This window comes from Cricetulus griseus, chromosome 7, assembly GCF_003668045.3.
Source record: "Cricetulus griseus strain 17A/GY chromosome 7, alternate assembly CriGri-PICRH-1.0, whole genome shotgun sequence".
NCBI classification, from domain to species: Eukaryota; Metazoa; Chordata; class Mammalia; order Rodentia; family Cricetidae; genus Cricetulus; species Cricetulus griseus.
In genome coordinates, this window is record NC_048600.1 from 61,839,150 (window position 1) to 61,859,875 (window position 20,726).

At 38.4% G+C, this 20,726-nt stretch overlaps 1 protein-coding gene across 1 annotated transcript in view; it reads right to left on the reverse strand.

Annotated features, from left to right (window-relative positions):
• Sgcd (sarcoglycan delta) overlaps positions 1 to 20,726 on the reverse strand; it is a 382,102-nt gene that overhangs the window by 10,277 nt on the left and 351,099 nt on the right. The window lies entirely within an intron of this gene.

The following is a 20,726-nucleotide window of genomic DNA, read 5'->3' on the forward strand; positions in this document are numbered from 1 at the left end:
TCTAAGTCCCACTTGCCCAAGGACATACAACTTCCTGGAATGCTGAGTGCTGTTGTTCCTGTACAGTAACAAGCTGTGTGGTTTTGCTTCTGTAAACAAGCTTGCTTGCCTCAATTGCACAGTATGTAAGCAGGAAGTACATCAGGATGTATGCTTGCCTCTGATTGAAGAAAGGCATAACATACATAGCCTTGTGAGTTTTGTTTTTCTAAGCCCCTGACTAATGTAATTTGGTGCCATAATCTGAGCATGGACCTGGCCAGTATCTACAGCCCTGGCCATTATTTAATAAGGTCTCTTATTTATTAAAATTTATTCATGATCAGACTGGTGAATCTATGAATGACTCCAGATTCATAACATTATAACCACAGGCAATTCTTTTTTTCTTCTCATCGCTAAATTATCTCAAAGCCTCAGTTTCTTTATCTATAAAGTTCAAGTTAGGCCCAGCATTAGAAATATGACTTACTCTAAAATACTATGCTTGTGGGTGGAATATTACTTACCTGAAATTCTTGGAAATCAAATGCATTTCAGAGTTTGGAAATGTCTAGAGTTTAGTAGACCTTACTGGAACATTCCTTATCTGAAAACCCCAAATGCTCCAGATAATGGCTTTCTAGTGTCGCTCAGTTGTTTTTGGAGTTTCAAGCATATTGAGACTTTTCAGATTAGGGATGTTACCCTGCTCTGGTGTTGGCATTATTATTATATCAGCAAAAAAGAGTTCTTGAGTCTCAGTGATGTAGATTTAGAATAGATCAAGGGCTGCCAGGGTTTGGGAGTGGCACTAGTTGAGGCATAAAGAGGAGTCATTTTGTGTGGTGGAACAGTGATGTATATTTTGGTTTTAGTTTAGCACAGATTCTGTGTCCTTATGCACTTTTGAAAATACAAAATAATAAATCAATTTTAGTAATTGTAATAAAAATTAACCTTGTTCTATGTTAATTATAAGGGAAAAACAGGATGGTATGCCACAGCAAGTTTTTTTTTTGACCAACCCACTTTAATGAGAAAGAGCTCAATCATCCCCATTAATCTTCTAGATTTGAACAATGTTATGAATCCCTATGATAAGAGAGGGGTTCATGAAGATCCTCTTCATTTCAGAGAAAGCAGCTCAGCCAAGGGGCAGGACCTAGCAATGGCTTTAGAATTGCTTTTCTTCTTCAAGTCAGTTTCCTTAGAATTAATGTTTCCAACTTTCATATTTCTTAAACAGTGTTGAAAAGTGTATCTCTTTTTTACCCACTGCTGGCTTCCCTACCACTCCATATATGGGTAGAGCAAACCTTTTAGTGCCTCAGAAAAATGGCCACAAGGACAAAGTAGCTAGTGGGTTGTCACCACAGAGAAATCATATCAAGATAGATAGTGGGGAAGGCTCCTCCACCATCCTTGTTCCCAACTACTTCCAGGAAGCAGCCTTGTCCTTGAAGGTTTGCCTCTTATACTAACTTCACTGGACTCACAAAGAGAAGTAGGAGGGCCACCACACTTCTCCTAACAAAAGGCTTTCCCTTCTACTTGGTTCATTCTTTCCTTACTGATCTTACTCCCCTGTGTGTGGCAACAATCTCTCCAATCCATAGTCTCATCACAAGACTTCCACCAAGGTCGCCCCAGTCAGGTGTGTGTTTGTTTATTTTATGACTTCATTTGCAGAGGGATTTTTCTCATCGCCTGGGAATAATCTCAGTGCAGTGTGGATGAAGTTTTATTACTAGCACAAGAGGAAGCCATGTTCATGCAGGGCTACCAAGCTGAGACTACAGTTTGATCATATGCTAAACATTGTGCTAAGAAACAAAATCTTCGGCAAGAGCCCTTGGGAACCACAAAGGGCAAAACACTCTTGAAGTGATACCTATCCATTTTTGACCACAGATCAACAACTAGAACATGACTGTTTACGTGACATAAAAATGAAATTGGTGGAAAAGAGTTGAGGATTCTGCTGACTCTTGGGAATGAATGCTACTATCATTGAGAAAAAAATGCAACCTCCAAGAAAGAAATATGGAAAGGAAGAGAAAGACCAGGAGGGAAGGCTAAGGGGAGAGGTCAAGTCTTAAGAAGAATTTTCAGTGTAAGTTTGTAGAAGCAGAGTGCTGGGCTCAGTAACTGATGAGTAGTACTGGCGTGAAACCAACACATCTACAGATGTTGCCTTCATGCAGGGCTGTAAACTCAAATGCCCACAGGGACTAATTAGGCAGTACTAGTGAGCAACCTACAAGGAAGCTTTAAGTAAAAGGACAGTGCCAGCATAATGGTACCTGCAACTGATGCTGGCCTGGATGTGATGGAGATGCTGTCTACAGAGGTGGCTGCTTCTCTAATCTCTCTGCTACTTAGGATTCTGATTTTTTTTCCTGAATTTTAAAAAGCTAATTTTCTTTGGAATCATTAAATTCCACAAATAAATGCAAAGTCTTTATAAAAATGAAGGAGGGGACACAATGGAAAGGCATGATATCTTCATGCTCCCATTTTCTTTTAAGAATAAAAGGGAAAATGCTTACTTTGTGGTACCCACAACTCATTTCCTCCATTCCACTTATCCCTTTCCCCCCTCACTAATAAATACTATTAGGAATTTTGTGTTTATCACTTTGTTGCTTTTATTCACAGCTACACATTTGCCTCCTTGATGAATTGTTTCCTTCTGTATGTTTTAAACTTTGTACCAAGAATAACTCCGCTTACATATTTCTTTAGTAACTATTGTGTACCGCATCATATTCTTGAGATTCACACACAGCCCATCAGATGGCTATAGTTTATTCTGTTTTCCTGGTGTCATCATATGCTATGATTTATTTTTGTATTGCTCCATTAGACATCTGGTTCCAGGCTTTTGTTTCTATGGTTTGTCTATTTACACTTTGGGGCATGCCTCCTTGTGCACATATGCAGAACACTCTTGCAGATATATTATAGACTTGGTAGTCCTGCAGCATATAAGAACATATCACGCAAACCCCAAAGGGATTGCTCAAGTTGACTTTCTCTCCAGAAATGTAGAAAGTGCCAATCATTGCACTTTGGTAATGTTAGAGAGGATACTATTGTCTTTAATTGTATTTCCTTAATTAACCAGAGAGTGAAGCATCATTTCACTTGGAAGCCATGTGAGGTTTTCGTCAGTGAACTTTTTGTTCTATTTTAATTTTTACTTTCAACTTTCTAGGTGTGATTTATAAATATATATGCTAAAAATTTCAGTTCTATACATTTATGTTTTTATCTTTTCCTTTGTGATTTGTCTGTTCATTCTACACTTAGCATAGTCTATGAATATCAGTGTAGCTTTCCAGGTTTAATGTAGGTAAGTAGGTTTGTGCCTTTTAAAACTTATTGGAGCAATAGTCCTTCCACTGTTGTCATGATTTTCACTACATCTGTAACTTGCGGATTATTGAGTTTTGTGCATTGAGGCTTATGCTGGGGTTGGACTGATGCAGCTTGTTATGACAACATTGTACGTGAAAAGCATCTGGAGCTCTACCATACTTGACATTTTCATAATCTTACTCCTCTTCTGGGGATTTCCAGTCTCATTGTTTAATCTGTCTATTCTTGAGAAGTACTTATGGTATGTCAACTTACTTTAAGGGTTCTAGTGTTCTAATTTATACCTGGTAGGGTAAATCTTACTACCTGTAGCTTCTTCAAAACTCCTTAACCATTCTTGGTTTTCCATGCAGCCTTGGATTTAAGTGTCACAAGGAAATATGGAGTGATTTTGTTACCCTTCTAAAGACATCTATTTTTTATTTATTTGTGTGTGTGTGTGTGTGTTCAGGCACACATTCACATTTATGAACCATAATGTACTTAAGGAGGTCAGATAACAGCTTGCCAGAGCTAATTCTTACCTTCCATCATGTGGCTCCATCTAACTCAGGTGTCAGAAATGACAGTGGGTGCCTTCACCCACTGAATCATCTCACTGGCCCAGGGTTTTTGCTGGGATTTGAGTCCTACCCATTATCATTGTGTTTGTCTAGTTATGTTTTCTTGGATGCATTTCAGTAATTTAATATTGTCCTGCATAGCTTTATACCTCACACACTTGTGCTCTTATTTCTATTAAGACAAATTATAGTATAAGATATGTTTTATAATTCTTTTCAGGTTGATTTTAATAAGCAATTTTTTAATTTTTCTGTTTCACATAATGGCTTAAGTTTTCCCTCTTTTTTTTTTTTAACTCATGGCTCTGTCTTCTTCCCCTTTGAACTATACCACCAGAGGTTTGTTTTAGGATTCAAAGAACTAATTTTTCTCCTATCTATTTAATCTTTATTTTCAGTTCCTGAATTCCTTCCTGTCCTTTTATTTCAAATATGTTAGAAAAATTCACCAGCTATTCTAACTTCTAACATATGCCATATCCTAGATCCTACATTTCTAGAACATATGCGTTTATATGCATATTAACAGCATCCCCAGAAAATACTTACAGCTGTGACTTTTCAAAAATTGCAATATGATCACTCCTGTGGCCTCTAAGTTTTAATCAACAGCTATTCTTATTTCTTACATTCTAAAAATATGAGATGTCCCGGAACAGATTTCTAGATAGGCCTACTATATGTTTTTATTATTGATTCTGAGCTTTTGGACATTGTCTTTGAACTGAAAATCCTATAATAGAAACTGCTTTCTGTATAGAATCAATTCTTTAAAAGTTGAAAGTACCTTTTTGGGTCTGGTAATGTCAGTTTTTATAAACATTCTATGAGCCTGTGTACTTCAGGGGCTGGTGGCATGTTCTTTATGTCTTATTAACTAGTTAATTGCTCTGCTTGGCTTTATTATTTGTCTTTGAGCCATGTTTGTGATATTTGTGTTTTTTTTCTTTTTTTGAGACAGGGTCTCAATATGTAGCCTTGGCTGGCCTGGAACTTACAATATAGACCAAGTCAGCCTCAGCCTCACAGAGCTCTACCTGCCACTGTCTTCCAAGCACTGGGGTTAGAGGTGTGCACCACCATACCCTGCACTGATTTTTTTTCATTTTTAAAAGAGGTATGTTCTTAGATACCAACTTTCAGTTTTCTACATTTATTGTCATCTTATCAATATTTAATGACTCTTTTGATTTTTCTTTATAGTCTTTTCCCACATGTGTTAAAATTCAGAAATCCATTGCTATAGTTATTTTGAGTCGGTATCTTGCAGAATTTTCCTGGTGGAGATTTCCTTATACTTTCAAATATGAGGCATGGGATTTGGTTATATTCCAGATGTGTGCCTTATATAATTGATTACTTTTTACTTCATATGGCTTTTCTTTGCATGTGTGTGTGGTACATGGAGGTGTACACATTAGTATGTGCTCATGAAGAGGTCAGAGTTTGATGTTAGCTGTCTTCCTCTGTTACTCTCCACTTTATGTATTGAGACAGGGTCTCTTGCAGAACCCAGAGCTTGCATATTTGACTAGACTGGCTTTCAAGATCCTATCTTTATAGGGGGTTTCCTATCTTTATCTCCCAGCCCCATGGTTGGAGGTGTACACCCTCATGCTCAGCATTTTCTCTGTGTGTTAGAGAACTGAACTCAGGGCCATCTCATCAGCGCTCAGATTACTTTCAGTTGAAGTAAAAGCAATGCAGAGTAAATGTACAGATCTTAATTATATGCTTTTAATGTATTTTGAAAAATGTGGTTTCATGCAAACACTACTCCTCAAACATCCACACCATCCATTTTGGCAGTCCCCACCTGCCTCCCTCCCCTCTCATTTCTCTCACCAAACATTAGTCTTGCTTGTATTCAAACCTTGTGTAACAAATGTCACCATTTTTAGACTTTTCTGACTTTTGAAATGTTTACTGTTGTTTGATGTGGCTGTTTTCATCAGTTGTTCAGTCTTTCTATTGCTCAGTAATGGTTGACTGTTTGAATAGACCATGGTTTGTTTACCCAATCTATGTTTATTAGACATCTGGTTGTTTTTAGTCTGTGACTATTTTGTACAATGTACTATGAAAATTTCAATGCAAGTATTTTTGAGGATAAGTTTTCCTTTCCCTTGAATAAGTAGCCATAAACCACTAAATCTAAGACAGGTAGCTTTAATAAGCCTGGTAAAGTAGCACTGAAGAGAGCCCTTAGTGATCCTTGCCCCCTGATACTCATGCCCCTAGTTAATTTCCTCCCTTCAATATAGGACTTTATACAAATAGGACATGGCAACAGTGATAGTCTATCACTCATCCAATTAGTATGTAAAGACTGGACTTTACATTCCAATTCCCACTTCATCATGTTGTGGCAACTTGTCATATGAGTTGTCATATGGATGGCTTCTTAAAACTCATAAAACCAATGAATACCTTTTGCCCACTAGGAGCTAATGTCCCCTGACTAATAATCAGAAGCCATGGAACCTTGCTCATAACCACAGCATTCTTGGAACTGAATTTTCCTCTGGTCAAACATTTGATGACAGTTATGGTCAACAGTTCACCTGCAGCCTCATATAAGATCTGGAGTAGAAGCCTCAGCTAAGCTGCACCTCCACTGTGACTCACAGAAGCTGAGATTATAAATGTTTTAAATGTACAGTTTTGGGGATCAGGTCCTGTCTAATACAGATAGTTGTACAACTGCTAGTGATGCTGAGTATCCTTTAGTGACTATATAAAGATATCACCTGGACTGTTTGAGATATCTTAGTACAAGAGCTTCTCACACTACCCTGACTTGACTTCACTTCTGCAGCCTACAGTGGAAGGAAAGAACCAATACCCAAGAAAGTTCTCCTCTGACTTCCACATTTGCACCCCGGCATGTGTATACCTGCGCTCATACAATAACAGAGAGCAACATTTTGTGAATGACATTGTCTTATAATTTTCAGCTCTTGTGCCTGTGTGATAAGTACTTTATTGACCAATCCACCTCCTTAGTCCCTATACATGGATTTACCTTTACTTGCACTGACTGACTGTAAACTCTACATTTACGGTTTCATCTCTATCCTTACTGCTGGACAACATTTGGCAGATATGTGCTTGAAAATTAGTTTTGCTTCATTTCCAATTGTGTTCTCTCTCTCATTTAGACTAGTCTTATTCTGACATGTCTATTATCCTGTTTCTGCTTCCTGAATAGTTCTTCAATATATTTTCATATTGATTTATCTTTATCCATTTCACCTCATATCCATTGGAGTTTTGCTTTGTGAGGTTATATTTTTATTCATAGACATTTTGTTTAGTTCATTTTCTAACTTATTAATCACTTTAAATATTCCTTTGCTTTGTATCATTTGGTTTCATTCTGTTATGCATGGCAGGAGTACCCATTTTACCGTCTTTCCCTGCTTACTCCTATATCTGAAGCCTCCATGACAGTAAAGTTCTATGCTTGCTCTCTTGTTCATGGGGCTTTCTTCTGAGTCTCTTGTCCACCTTTGACTATGAGTTTATATTTCTTGGGTCCCTATCTGAAGAGATTATTTGAGGTCTGCCTTTAAGATAGTTTGCTGTAGAGTTTATGATGGAGAGCGGATTCCCTTGCTTGAGGTTTTAGGTTAGCATGGGGAATATGTACTGAGGTTACAAACTAGAGCAAGGGCTGATGTAAAGTTATAAGTCATGGTGGAGTTTGAGGCAGGTGGGTTGTAGTCATTTGGGTTGATAGATCAGGGGTCAGGGAGAGATGAGTTCAATGCCACCCTAACACTGTGAATTTGGGATTTGGGGGGGGGTCTCAGTTTTCCTGGTGTTCTTAGACATACTACTTCAATGGGCTTGAGATGTATATTGTGCCAATGAAAATGGAGCTGCATTTCATGCAGTTGAGCAAAAGCTATAAAGATGGCCTCAGAGTTCAAACTCTGAGTTCCCATTTATCTTTAGTTTGTGAACCAGTCAGCTTATATAAACTACCACACTGTTGTGCTTGAATTCTATGTTTCTGAACTTTTAAAAGAGTGATGGTGTGACATCATACACTGAAATCACTTCACCTTTAAAGGTGGGATTAAATTCTTACACTTTAGAGACACACCAACTTTCTGAGAATGCTCTCTAACCTGAGAGATGCCAATGTGCTAGGAAACTCCTTAGAAGTTTATTGATTAGGGACCAAGTAGAGAATGAGCGCTTCTGAGAGTAGGGCTGCATATATCTATTGTAGGGAGTTGACTGTTCATGGTGGTGGAGTTGATTCAGGAGTCTCTTCAAGGCTTGGTGCCAAATGCAGGAGCCTGACATCAGCAGGACAAAGCAAGGAGAAAGGAAAGATGGGCATGGAGTGATACCTGAAAGAGTCTCTTGCCTCCCAAGCCTCTGCTAAAGCAGAGGAAACAGTGCTTTCATCACTGGAGCATTTGGAGGGAGTCAGGGACACTTAAGTGTGGGATGCAGTCCCATGCTAACAAAGTGAGCTCCAGTGGTTCCCAGTGCTGGGAACCAACCTTCCAGGGGAAATAGTACCCATTTGTCTCACATTATCAGCCAGACTAATTCAGGGTAGGAATTATAGGAACTGCAATTCCAGCTTAAAAAGCTGAAATATAAGTCCAGTCAGCCATGTCACCCCTGCTGTAAATGCCTGCTTTGTATTGAATATGTGGTGTTCAGCAGAAATAATTTCAGCCTGCATGACAGAAATTCGATGAAATTAAAGAGGCACCTAAGAACAGTAGGAAGAAACAGGGCTTTCACAACTAGATAGGTTCTGCTTTTAAGTCAAGCAAGTTACTTTGAAACACAAGATGTGTATGTGTGTGTGTGTGCTCCAGATGTATCATATCACCCTGGGGCTGGAGTAACAGATCTTTGTAAGGTGCCTGACTAGGGCTTGGAGCCAAATTCAGTTCCTCTGTAGAGAACTTCATGCTTTTAACTGCTGAGCCATCACTCGAGGATCTCAAAAACCCCTTAACGTGCAGTAGGTTTCTAATTTTAAAAATGGAGCTTCCGACCTTGTAGATGTGCTTTTAAGCCCCATGTCAAAAAGAACTATGCAAAACAGCCTTTGGTTCTACTCTGAAAGTCTAAGAAATGAACTGAATAGTTTCAATTGAAGACATTTTCTCTCAGAAAAGCAGCAATATTTACTCACCTAGACAAAAACCATTGCATGATTTGTTTTGGTGAAAGGCAATCCTGGCTAACACAGAAAATCATTTTGAATCAACCCCTTTTTCCCAGTGTAGAGCTTATGGACTGATTTAATGTACATTTATTAGACCTAGTCTAAGGTGACATGGAACTGTGGCCTATATCCTAGACTGGCAGCTGCTGGCTTGGTTCTAAATGTTCATTAGGGACCGACTCATAATTTTATTAAAAGACGGTATTTGTTTGTGGGTGTTGCATTTATATGGCTGTGTACATAACAGACAAATGCTTTACCATTGAGATTTGTCCCTAGCCTGATCATCAGACCTTCATTGAGTTCCCAGTACAAAGCAGAGAGCTAAGGCTACAGTTGTGTACAAGGTGAACTTATTTCTTGAGCTAAGGCATCCACTTTTTCAAGACAAGCTGTAGTAAATAAGTCCTTGTTTATGGTGATAATGAGTCCTAGAGAAATACTGGACGTTATATGAGCCCATGACTAGCATAAGTCTGGGTATCAGGAAGGGTTGGTATATGGAAAAGCTCACATGTGACATCATACGGATGAGAAAGAATCTCATATTGAGGGTCCAAAGACTTTTGGAAGAACATAATTTTTCAGGCTGCAGGAAATTTAGAGACAGTAGATAGAGCAAGCTTCATTACTGAGAGATGGGAGGTAAATGGGGACTGGCTTTGAAGAATAAAATGAAATAGCCAAGGAGATTATATATAATTGAATATATATAATGGAATTGAACCTCTCTCCATATATATGGAGAAAGTTAATATATTGATATTATATGGATAATGATAATGTCATTGAACAACTTGAGCCCATCTTGATGTGGTGGTGATTCCTCTAGTTTACTTTACATGTCCACTTGACAGGACCATGGGTTGCCCAGATATTTGGTCAAACATTAATCAAAGAATATCTGTAAGAGTATTTCTGAATGAGATCAACTTCTGAGGACATGGACTAAGTAGAAATTATCCTTAATGCAGATAGCCTTCATCCAATCAACAGAAGATCCAAATAGAATTAAATAAAGAAGAGTTAGAGAGGCTTTGCCAGCCTACTTAAGATACCAGTCTTCTGCCCTTGGATTTGAACTATGTTTCCTGACTCCCAGTGGTCAAGCCTTCAGATTCAGACAAGAAAGACACCACCAGCTGTCCTGAGTTCCTCATATGTGGAGAGAAGACTTTGGAACATTGTTCAAGCCCTTTCATGCAGAGGGCACTTCCTTAGAACCAGTTTCTCTCCTCTTCCCCGTTATTTTTTTTTTGTTTGTTTGTTTTGTTTTTGTTTTTTTATGCAACTCTGACTACAGAGTTGTTGTATGGATAGCAGAAGTTTTGGACTTACATTTGATGGTAGACTGAGTCAAAGCTGAGTTTCAATGTTTTAGGTTTTGCCACTAGTAGGTAGAGAGCATCAGCCACTGACAGGTGTAAGTATATTCTAAGGATGCAAAATTGTGAGTTTACTTTTAGTCACACACTGAACTGATATTTTGAGATGCAAAATAGAAAAACTGATATGCAGGGATAAAGAGAATGAGTAATGTACTTATATTCAATAATAGTTGAAGGCACATTTCTTTATTGCTGAGATGACATTACATGCACAAACAACCAAAAACATGGGTTTCCATGGAATGCAGCTACATTCGGATGGTGAGATTAGAGAACACTCACTCTGGGAATTAGTTATCCAGCTGATTTGCGGTGTAGATTGCTTCCTTTCAGGCTGAAGACACCCCTCCATTTAGATATTTTGTATTTATATCTGAGGGATTATTGCTCTTTGAGGGACTATCACAGCTTGTCTTGGAAGGCATGCATTCTTTGCCAGGGAATTTGACAACGAAAATTAGTCCTGTCTTCAATGTTTATGAAACTCTGGGTAGTTTGTCTACCAAATAATTTCCTGGCACAATTCTGCGTTTATTTGAAACCTTTACTTCTCTGCTCAAATTCTGTTTTAAATACCCATGACAGGTAGGCAGCAATTGTGTCCCCTTTCCATCTTAGTTATATTCAGAAGTCTCATGAATCAAACCCCCCACAAAACTTTAAATGCTATCACAAGGTCTGCTTTTGAAACTTGGGAATAATTTATTTGTGGTTGGCATTATCAGTTTGTTCTCTCTGTCTCTGGCTCATTTTTTGTTGAAATTGTTTTTGTAGGAACAGTGATTACTTATCCAGATTTCTTGTTTTCATTTCCTTCATCATCAGAATCTACATTAATCACTTCCAAGCCAAGACAAGCTTTTAGATCATATTCCACTTCCATCCTTAGAGAATGGAGACAGTAGCTTATATTATACTGGGGAGCGACCTTCAGAACACCATAAAAACACAAGCAATGTGAGTGAGAGAGAGAGGGAGAGGCAGCACCAGAATCTCTCAGCAAACAGCAGACTCACATCAATACCTGGGATGAGTCTATGCTTTGTAACTTTGATGGAAAAATTAATTAGAGGAAGTTATGATGGATATGAGAAGTGTTGTAAAATTGGTACAGCTTTGGTCATTCCAAGCAGATGAGAAATTTCACCAAAGACAGAATCACATGAGAACATTACATGTTCTCATGCACCACCAAAAATTTATTAGAATGCCGGGACATACATGTGTTTTGTTTGTTTTTTTATAATTTCACTGCATAGAGATGGTACAGAGAATCAGGTGTGTTAGACTAATATGGCTGACCTGTGTGTGTTGCAGATCTTTGCACTTAATATAGACCCCTACCATGGCCCTGATGGGAAGACCATGCTTTACAATTTTGATGAGACAAGTAATTCAAGGTACAACCAAACTAGGTAAGTTAATGTATAGTCATATGCCACTTAATGAAGGGGACACATTCTGAGGAATAAGTTGGTAGACAGTCTCATTGCTGTGCAGACATCATGGTGTATATGTACCCAGTTCTACATGGCATATCGCAATCACACAGCTGATGCCTTTTTCAAAGTAAGATGCCATTGCTAGGACAACATGGCATATTAATTTCTAGTTATCTTTTTGGTACATAGAGGAATTATCTTACTTAGGGTATCTATTGCTGTGAAGAGACACAATGACCACGACAACTGTTACAAAAGAATTGGGGTGGCAGCTTTCAGTTCAGAGGTTCAGTCCATTATCATTATGGCTGAGAGCATGGTGGCATGCAGACAGACATGGTACTGACTACATCTGATCAGAAGGCAACAGGGAATAGACTGTCTGTCATACTGAGCAAAGCTCGAGGAAAAGAGACTTCAAAGCCCAGCCATACAGTGACACACTTCCTCCAACAAGGCCACACCTTCTAATGGTGCCACTCCCTGTGAGATTATGGGGGCTAATTACATTCAAACTACCACAGGTATATTTTGAAAATAATGATTAAAAACTACAGCATCATAAATAAATGAATGTATATAACAGATATTTATCAAGCACTACATACTGCATATAACTGTGCAAGAATTGTATATAGCTTTACATAACTGGCTATCCGCAGGTTGATTTGCAGCAGCATTAGAGCAGACACATGCATAATGATGGTGCTATGAAGGCTAAAGTGTCACTAACCAACAAGAGATTGTCAGCTCACTTAGATTCCTATGAAACTACATCTGTGTATGCCCTACATGACTTCTGGATAGAATGAAGATGTTCATTCCTCTAATTCATGAATCTATTGCATATCTATGTTGCCAGTGTAGGGACACACACACACACACACACACACACACACACACACACACACACACACACGTGTGTGTGTCCAAATCAAAAAGGTATCTATACCTATGAAGATGAAACTATGTGAATTTTTGAAGTGTATGTATTTCTCAATTTTTTCATTGATCTGAAATTCATTAGTTCTCATTGACTTTTTAAGTCTCAAAGTTTAAATCTTAATTCAAGAAAAGCATTTAAAACTTTTTATTTACTATTTTCTTTTTGCTTGATAAACACTAAGAAACAGATCGTGAGCAACATAATGTGCTAAAGAAGTGCTAGGTGAGATTTTAATGCATATCATTTTACAAGCTTAACATTGCATACCATCAGATTCCACTCTGTTGTCTACTTACTTTTGGTTTGAAAATTCTGATGTATGTGGCTTCCTCTTTTTTTATCCATGCACACTGGACATTTTTCATGGACATTGTCTTACCTGTCATTTTCCACTAGCCAGCTTCATTACTGAGAAGGAACAATGAACTTGAGACTAACAGAGACCAAAACCACAGGCCTAGAGAGTTGTATATGCAATTCAGGTCTCCTGAGACTGAGGTAGTGTATTCTATAATATCCCATGGTTCTGATTGATGAAAAGCAGCTTTTGTTTTGTTTTGATTTTTTGAGACAGGGTTTCTCTGTGTAGCTTTGGAGCCTATCCTGGCACTCACTCTGGAGACTAGGCTGGCCTCAAACTCACAAGAGTGAGTGCCAGGATAGGCTCTGCCTCCTGAGTGCTGGGATTAAAGTTGTGTGCCACCAACGCCTGGCTGAAAAGTAGCTTTTCACTCTTCCTGTAACCTGTTGTCTCATAGACAAATATACTAAATTTCAAAAGAAATGAATGCTAGCTATTCTGAACTTTCCTTTATTAAACATGAAGAGGGGGGTCTTAAAAAGACTCTACAGTGAAAGTATTTACATGGTATTTTGGGTCACCCTGCAGCATTGATATGGTGGGTACAATCTCTATTCTTGATTATATATTTCCTTCAAATCTTCATAAATGTCACCTTTTAGAGACTTTCCCTGATTGACCACACCTATCAACCAATGACATTTCTTCACATCACTGGACAGTTTATAATTAGTTGTTTACTTGTTTTAATTTCTCTTCCATTGAAGGTTAAGGTATTTAAAGGTGGCGATTCTACCAGGATTACACCCAGCATGATGTCTAGTGCTCAGAAATATTTGTTAAATTTGTGTCCCTCTTATACTCTGTTACCTACACAATGCTCGTGCTATATTCTGAGCAAAACCAAGAGGCCCAAAATACTGTTTCTTATCCTTACCTTCTTTACATACAATTTGCAAGCCCATTGGAGCCCTGTCCCTTTCTGAATGGAGATGGAGGAGAAATGGATAGGGGAGAGGGGAGGGAACAGGAGGAGAGGAGGGAGGAGAAAGTAGTTGGTATGTAAAGTAAGTTAAAAAATGTTATTTAAATAAAGTAAAAAAAAAACAATTCTGAACAATTTAATCTCATTTTGAACTTACATTTTCATGCTCTCTTTTAAAAGTATTTTTTATTTTACATGAAGGAAATAATTTCTTCTTTTAAATGACTCAAAAGATTTACTGTTTTTTTAAAATGTATTAGTGAGCTTGTGCTACTTTCCAGTCATTCATTCCAGTTTGAGAGAGGGCATAGGTCACTAGATTAAAGGTAGATGCTCAGGGTGATCCCACACATTGTGTTGTGTTAGGTATTTGATCCGATAGCAATTGAAAGCCTTCTTGAGGCTAAGCCACTTTTCCTGTCCAATATGGGATAATGGCATCTTCCTCAGAGGACTGTTATAGAGTATGAATGTATAGGTAAAACTTTAGTCAGGATATGCACTCAAGCCAATCAACAAGCAACATGTTAATATTGTGTTCATTCTCCCTCCTAACCTGCTTATGCTGGTAAGAGCCCTCTGTTCTTGTTTCATCTTTGGTTCTGCTGAATGTTTCCATGTCCAAAGACAAACTTTCTGTCACAGCTGTCACATTACACATTGTGAAGAGCTTAAATTCAGGAATGCTTTTATTCCCCAGTATTCAAGGGGCCAAAGGAATTAATTCTTCCTCCATGCTGTTTGCTATTGTTAAAAGATATATTAAAAATTCAAGGTCTTTGATACTAAAATTGTGGTGGATTCTCTGTGAAATTGCTCAGTTGTCTTTCCAGAGGTCACAAAAGATCACACATGCTGTTCCTCCATAGTTTACGATTTCTGAACTATGTTGGAATACAAAGCTCACATATTTGGTCTCAAAACTCAAGGTTGTCAAGGTGACTATGAATGACATCACAACTGTCATTTCTAGAGGAAACTCTTAAAGGTCCTCTCTGTGCCTTTCTGTCCCCAACCCTTACATGCTCCATTCTCTTTCTAAAACCAATAAGAAACAAATTGATTTAAATATCAAATAATATGTATTTCTACATTTCCATATTCCATTAGATTTTTTTGTAACTTTCCTAACAAGACCTAATGCTCTCAGAACTCTGTGTGACAGTGAGCTAAGTTATCAATTATTATAGTTATGAATTGAATGAAGAAATTCACAAATACTGTTTAGATTTTTTTCAATTACATAAAAACTCCAGCTTTGCTCTGGGTTGGAGGTCAATTTAGCCCTATGGTCCAGTGTGTCGCAGGAGGAACCCTAACCTGGGTGGTGGGAATGGATTCTTGTCACTAGGTTTGGAATTAATTTGGCCATAGGGACTCACTTGTCTCTGTATGATGAGAGTTAGACTATCAAATAAAAGATATGTATTTCAGCCCTAAACATACCTCACATTTACTACCCCCCCATACACGTTAGAAGATTAACAGCAACCAACCAGACAGTTTGTCATGATTATAACTCAACAACTCTCTTACATTGAGTTGAGTGGTGCAATGAGCACTCTTCATCATCCAGGCTGACACTCAGCAGACATATATGAGAGTACTCAGTTCCACTTATCTGTATGCTATAGGGTCGGGGGTGGGGGTGAAATACGTAGGCTTCACTGTCAAGAGGAGGCTCCCAGCAGCAGGCAATATGTCATAATCATACAGTTATACTTTGAGCTTTTCTGAAAGGTATTTAATAAAAACTTACAGATTACAAGTGTTGCATACTGATAGTAGTGCACTAAGTGAAATTATAATATGAAAAAGTCATTAATTATGCCATTATTACTCTTTTGCAGATAGATCTAACCTTGCAAACTTCACTAAAATTGTAGAGCCAAGACTCAGCAGAAAAACATGTGTCCTAACCACAACTCTTTCATCATTTTCAATGTTCCCTTAAAACTGTCTCTACTTACTGAATATAAATTGTAACCATGTAAAATTTAGGAAGTATCTAATTTGTGTTAGGAGACATTTTATTTAGTGTAAATGGATCCATTTAAAATGAAAGTAAATGGTTCTCTGTTGGATATTAATTGAAAACTTCTATTTTTATTCCAGCCATGAACAAAGTAAATTGAGTCGTGATCAACCACCCTTAATACTTTTTGAACCTCTCTACTTCCATCCCTGATAGTAAGCATGATTGCGTGGGAAGCCTGCAGCAGTGTTTGAAAGTGATAGGGAGAGAGGCTGGTGCCTCTGGTATGATCAGTTGGAGGAGAATTTGGATATTGTCTGAATGAACCTGGAGTGGTTTGTGAGGGGTCAATAACAATGACTCCTATATATTGAGCATCAATCGGCCTTTCACATGTTCTCCTGGGAGCTCTAAGGGAATCTCTGGCAGTATATGGTAGAATCTCTATTGCACAGATGAGACTCAATATGACAGGATGAGGCCTCCTAGTCCCCACTTATAGATGGGAGTCATGTGAACAGAGTGACTGGATTTACTGTCTCCTCAATACTTTTCATGTATCTACCAGCTTTCAGAGAGTCTTGTTAATGATTCTTAGTGGGGTGGGGTCTGGGGCACAAACCTACTGAAAGTTCCGTGCTTACTTGAATTCTGTTTATGTTTGGTTTAAAACATTATGTATTTAGTATCCTATCACATAAAAGTTCTATTTAAAGGAAAAGTGATTTACTATTTTCTAAGCTATTTGATTTCTACCTTTTGTGGTTTGCACATGAAATGTTCTTGTATAGTAAGGGCTACTTTTTCATTGCCACAGCATGGTGGGTCCCTGAGAGATATTTGGATCATGAAGACTCTGATCATTGGGATCATGCTTTTAAAGGGTATATTACTTTACCCATAATCCCTTGCTTGCATGTGCATCATCCACCCACCAACCCACCTATCCTCTCTCTCTTTGACCATCACAGATGAACAGCCTCCTCTATCACAACCTCTAACCATAGTATTCTGCCTCCTGTCACTCCCAAAGCAATGAAGCTGATGACCTTGCTCTGAAGCCATAAGTAACAGTAAATCTTTTAGAGCTGGGGGATGGCTTCATTGCTAATATGCTTGCTTTACAAGCACAAGGACCTGGGTTTTGATCCCTACCACCCGTATGAGAGCTAGGCATGACAGCATGCATCTGTAACCTCAGCTCAGGTTGAGGCAGGGGATAGAGAGGAGGATTCAAGGAGCTCATTATCTTGCCAGTTGGTTCCAGGTTCAATGAACAGACACTGCCCCATAAAAACAAGGTAAAGAGTGATCAAGAAAGGAACCTGGCCTCAACCTCTGGCCTCCTTATACATGAACACACACAGAAAACCATCCTTCCTTACAGCTGTTTTTCTCAGGTATTTTGCCACAATAAAGGAAAACTGACTAATAGTGTTCAAAAATTTTGTCAAAGTATTCTTCAGGAATACATGTCTAGTTTATATTATGATCTCCCTAGTTTGAGAAGGATAATGCTTCGATCATGCAGGAGTAGAGAGAACCTGTGGTCCAAGGTTCTTTACAGTACACATAACCTTAAGAAAGTTCTTATCTTCTCTGAACCTGAATGTAATCTATCTATAAGACACAGTCCATGAGAACTCATAGTGTGTGTTACTGATGGGCTCAAACCAGGACTTTATACATGCTAGGCAAGTGCTTTGTCACCGAGCTCCACCCACTTCTAAGACTCACAGTCTTTTGCTAATGTGTATTTAGATGGTGGTTAGCCACAGGTTATGTCATGGCATAAGTGTGAACAAAGGTAAAGAAACACTCCCAAACTGTGAAGTTTGGGATGCATGGCAAAAATGACTTAATGCCACTGTCATGGCAGTTCAGTGAGATTCCTGTCAGAGCATTATTCCCTTTAAGTCTGTGGATGGCTAAGTTTACAAAGTCACAAAACTTGGGAAATAGCCCATCTGCTTTTATAAAACTAGGGGCTTTTAGGAGAGCATGGGGAACCGTTTCTAGTCCTACCCACGACAACACTGTGAACACTGTACACTTTATTGCTTTAATATACTAATAATTTTATGGCATCATTTATAGAAATGGAGAAAAATACTTGCACCTATTGCTCTTTTTTATAACACAATTTAAATGAAAGCCCACATTGGAGTTCAGCTTATTTCTTCTTAGATTAGCATTGAAAGATACAACACTATTAGAGATGATGGTGTTGGTGTGATCAGCATAAAAGACTTCAACAAATTCTTGGAAGTACTTAACAAAAGTACCATCATCACCTCTAGTAACATTTTTTTTTTTGAGACAAGGTTTCTCTGTGTAATAGTCTGGCTGTCCTGGAATTTGATTTGTAGATCAGGTTGGCCTTGAACTCAAGAGATTCACCTACCTTTGCCTCCCAAGTACTGGGATTAAAGGCATGTGCCACCACCACCCAGCTTCTAGTAGTTTTCTTGGAACCTGTGTCCAACTCATCACATTTCCATTCAGAGTGAGACACCTCAGAGCCCAATCTCACCACCCCTAAGTCCTTTGCTTCATTCCCCTGTTCAAAACATTTTTGCACACACATGGGGAGATTGTCATTTGAGTGATAGAGTCAGGGAGCTCTTAGGTAGTGTTGAGTCATGAGGAGGAAGTATGGTTCTCAAAGGATGCCTCACAGTGTAACTATTTGTTCTTTTTTACCTAGAGTCACAAGAAAAAGTCTTCTTAGAAAAATCTAAGAATGATATATAGTATATATACTATATTTTTATGTAAAGCAAATTCTTTACACAGTGCAAATATCTGTGCTAACAATAACGCTTATCGAGATTATTTATTATAAGGCATTAAAATAAATCTTCTTTTCAATTACTTTCTAATGAAATGTACCAATTACCTTTTGACTGGTGACATATGGCTGTAATCTATTCCAGAGGGGATAAATCTTGCTTGTACAAGGTTTCAAGGACTCCCTCCTGAACTGCATTAATTACTGGTGTAAACAAAGATGGAAGATTATGATCAGCCTTATCGATAAATCCTCAGCCTGCTGCAGTCAAGTTCTTGGGGTTAGAGCACATTAATCATCAGGTAATTTCTAACAGTTATGGTGCAAATCTGTTAAAAAACGTAATGTTTTGGCAACCCAGCTAATTGTGAAACATGTTTATTAATGTGGATGAATCCTATGATAGTGGGGAGAAAAACACATGGGATGCTATACACATGGAAGGCATATTGCTAGCATTGGGCTAAGAGAAAGAAGCATTATCACAGGAAAATGTCAGTCAAGGTATCTGATGGCTATTGTGTGTGCTCAGTGATGATCCATAGGCCATAATGCTAAGATTTCTTTATTCAGATAAACACCAGCCCAAACGCAAGCCAGAGCATGCCCAGAGGCCGAAAGCTAGCATGGCCAGAGAGAGAGCCGGCCTCTTAAGAATTGCCTCCACCATCATCTTCGCCCTCCCCTGACCACGCCCTCATGGGCGTGGCCAGGCACACCTGTAGGGGCTACTAGGAGGTGGGGCTACAGTGTCTCCCTACAGATGGCTGTTGATGAAAACAGAGCATCTGCCAGGACCAATCCTCTGCATGGCTAAACTTCTTTTGGTATCTTTCCTTTCGGGGAGCTGTTATATGACTAAAGAATTGGAGGAGAGAAGATAGGAAGGACCCAGAGTGAGGATCCTAATTTCTAAACAATGGCATTGAGATCACTTTTTCACCCATTGAGAACTATTATGAGCTTCAGGAGAGAACTCTGAAGTTTACATGACACCATTCCCCCCACTTCTGAGTACCCTTTGGTTTTTCACTGAAAGGATAGACAAGATATTGAATGCAAGATACAGTTGTGCCTTCTTACTCTCAGAAGATATGTTCTATGACCCCAAGTTAATGCCTAAAACCTCAGAGATCCAAATATATTACAATATTAAGTTCTATATACACAATATTTATTCTGTATCCTAATAATTTGTGTTGTGTGTAGTAATCAAATACTGAACTTCCAATATTTTCTTCCTGAAACCTTAATCAGGTTCTTAAACATTCCTTGAGGTCTTCCTATGCTATAGCATTATAACTCACTGAGTCTATCCTGTACCCCCACAATGTGGTTTCTGAACACCCTGGTCAACCTTCAGCAAGAACCTAGTTGAACAGAATCAGACTCTTCCTCCCTAATGTTTTCATTCATTGATTCCTATCCTGCTTTTTGGCTACAAATTCTTTCTTACCTAAGTTGTATTCAGGGTTAAGCTCAATATCTTTCCCCTCTATTTTATCATACCCCTTAGACCTGAAGTTTTAATGTCATTCTATAGATGTTTATTGAGCTTGGCTATGTATGGAGAATATAGAAAGCTATTTAATATAGTTTATTGCTACTCCTATTTTTGTGTGTGAGGAAAATGAGGCTCGAAGAAATCAAATGACTAGCCCATCCTACAGAGCTTCATAGATAGAGATCTACAACTGAAGCCAAGAATTCTGCCTCCAAAGTCATTTTTCATCATACTTCTCATCTGGGTGAAGAGAAATGTAAACTGA